This window comes from Octopus bimaculoides, chromosome 4 (genome assembly GCF_001194135.2).
Source record: "Octopus bimaculoides isolate UCB-OBI-ISO-001 chromosome 4, ASM119413v2, whole genome shotgun sequence".
Taxonomy (NCBI): Eukaryota; Metazoa; Mollusca; class Cephalopoda; order Octopoda; family Octopodidae; genus Octopus; species Octopus bimaculoides.
Genome location: NC_068984.1, coordinates 85,891,515 through 85,894,555, shown reverse-complemented (window position 1 = coordinate 85,894,555; position 3,041 = coordinate 85,891,515). Strand labels below are relative to the sequence as shown.

The window sequence follows — 3,041 nt, the reverse complement described above, 5'->3', positions numbered from 1 at the left end:
TGTGTGTGTGTGTGTGTGTGTGTGTGTGTGTGTGTGTGTGTGTATATATGTGTGTGTGTGTATGTATATATATATATGTATATGTGTGTATGTATATGTGTATATATATATGTATGTATATGTGTATGTATATATATATATATATGTATGTATTTATATGTGTGTGTGTAATATATATATATATATATATATATATATATATATATATATATATATATATATATATATATATATATATATATAGCTTACTGGAGGAACAAACAGGAGTAGATAGCACTCAATAAATAAAAGTATATATTTTTATTCAGCTGTAAAGTTAGTTAAGTGACTCAAGGGTCGACAACTTCATGCATTGGACTTGTGTGTGTGGACTCGTTCTTTCATCCTTGTCTACACCGACATCAATTGTTAATCGGCCTGGACCCGTCTGTCGTTGTTGTTTGTCTTCTTTTCCAAGTGTATCTATTTGCGTGAGTGTGAATGCCTGCCTGCTTTTGTATATGTTTATATTTGTGTGTGTTAGATGAGGTGGAGTAAGAGGCTTCGGTAATTCAAGGAGAGTGAGTGCTTGGAATTAATTGTGAAAGACTACAGAAAACGGGAGGACTATTGAGGAAGAGTTAGAGGAAGTGAGAGAGAGAGAGAGAGAGAGATTAAGTAAGGGAGAGAACTAAGTCTGTTCCATTGGCGTGTTACAAGGTGTTGACCATCTCCTCTCTAAGACACACCAAACAACAACCATTCATTCCTTTATTTTTAACAGGAAGTTACCGTGTTTGCATACGCACGTATACTTACATATATGTTGACGATGTGCACATATTACTTACTTCTCGCCTCCGACACAATTTAACGTTAAGAATGGAAGAAAGAGTAAGTAGATCACTTCAGTGGTGCTGATTTTTACTCTTGTTGTTCGTAATGTTGTCATTTATTTATTTATTTTATTTATGTGTAAATGTTGTGGATAGTTTTCCATGTTTTTGTTGGTGTTCAGCATTATTGTATACTGTCGGCCACTGGTGACGCTGTTGTCTAGTCCTCCTAATCCAGTCCTGAGATCGAGCAGAATTATAATGATTGAAAGCGTTTCAGTACTTACCATCTCGTCCTTAATTTTTTTTTTTTTTTTTACCTATTGGCATAGAGTATCTAAGACTAGACTATTCAGTGTGTCTGTGGTGATGATGATGTTATTACTGTTTGCGGCTATGTGTTGTAGCTAACTTAGCGGTAGCCGCCCTCCTTTAGCGAACAGATATACATAGATTTCCCGAATGGAAGATACTGTATTCATGCTACAACTGATTAGCGAGAAAAGACATTTAAAAAGCAATCCTGTCTTTCAGTTTTTCTTCCTCTCACTAACTAATCAGTTTATATGAAGTCTGTAAACCAGACAGCTTGTCAGCTTAGAGTTCTCACATTTAAAACAGATACGGCAAACATAAGACTAATTTCATACACACACACACTGTGATGATAAACAACATATTTTGTTTTTATTATAATTTGACAACTACCACCAATTTGTGTTTTAATGAATTCCCAGATGAATTCAGTCGATTTTACTTATTTATATTTACTGTATTTGTGTTGTTATAAAAGCGATCGGAACGAACCTTCGCTGTATCTTGGCTAGGTCAGTACCAGTCCGATTCGGCTCAGTCCGTTTCTGGTTTTCTAAATTTTGCAATTTTTTAAAAACTTCCTGTGTTTTCCTCCGTTGCTCTTGGCTTATATCACGAATACATATTCAAACCTTTTTTCACTAACACCAGTGCAACTTTTCTTTCCCTTCTCTCTCTCTCTCTCTCCCTCTGTCTCTTTTCCTACTGGCCCCATAACTTACAAAACTGCTATGTTAATTAAATGGTTATTAATCCGGTTTGCCACTGTATTTGGTGGCAGTTATCCAGCCGTAAAATAGTTTTTAGTGTGAGTTGTGTAAGTCTCGAGTGTAATAATCAATTTATATATGTATGAATTAATAACAGTTATATAATTAAAGTATGGGTAAGAATATATATATGCTATATATATATATATATATATATATATATATATATATATATATATATATATATATATAGGTAAAAAGAGAATATGGTGTTACAGTATGGGCTATAGAACCGGACATTCTTTAATAGCATCAGTGCTGCTCTGCACAGCACTGCTAGACGTGTGCCGAAATCGTGATATCCTGTCAACAGCTAAAGGGAATACCCTATATTTCGTGAATTCGGATAAGTTCATTTGCTGTAAGAGGGAAGAGGAGTCTGATGTTTTAGGGCCGACTCTACATCTCTCTCTCTCACACACACACCAAACACATACACACACATGTATTTATGTTCGTTCTTTCTTTCCTTCCTTATCCTGTCTTATATGTAGTCAATAGATTCGTTTTCATTCTTCAGCAATTTACTTTTCGTTTCTTCTCTGGCCAGCCAAATGTGAAGTGTTTCAAATTTAACCCAAGCCGCAGTATTATATAAAGTAACGTAGCTGTTCACTGTTGCAGTATATTATCTTAAGTGTTCCTTATGATTGTGCACCAGTGTATGAAAAGTGCCATTTAGTTTCGGTCATTTGCTGAAAGTATGGAATGTGTCACTTGCCTTATTCATGTGTGTGTGTGATACTATTTGGAGTATGGCTTCTAGTGTCAGAAACATTAATATTCTCGCATACATCTAAATATGTATTAATAACAAAACAACATAACTTGTACTGATCTCTGTCTCCTTTTCCTCTTCCTCATGTATATACATGTATATGTATGTGTGTCAGTGTGTGTGTTTGTTATCCCGTGAGTCATGCGTGTTACTAGTTTCATATTGCTATTTGCCATGGGGAAATACTGATCGTTTAGGAAGTCTTGGGTGATTAATTTCCCAGACTCTCAATGTCTCGCATAGAACTCATTGCACTATCATACGAACTCTGTATTTATTATTTAACCATCAGTCAGCTCTGGTATGGTAGACTTATGATCAGAAACTTCTAGTTTATACAAAAAAAAAAAAAAAAAAAAAAAA

General features: G+C 34.7%; 1 protein-coding gene across 3 annotated transcripts in view; it reads left to right on the top strand.

Moving 5' to 3' along the window:
* Positions 1-3,041, top strand: part of LOC106875522 (phosphatidylinositol 4-kinase beta) — a 122,638-nt gene that overhangs the window by 35,263 nt on the left and 84,334 nt on the right. Inside the window, exon 1 of one of the 3 annotated variants that reach the window (XM_014923713.2) lies at positions 669-873. The exons of the other annotated variants lie outside the window; for them this stretch is intronic. The gene's annotated coding sequence lies outside the window, so the exon portion shown is untranslated. Of the gene's footprint in view, positions 1-668; positions 874-3,041 lie in introns of those variants that run through there. 3 annotated transcript variants of the gene reach the window in all.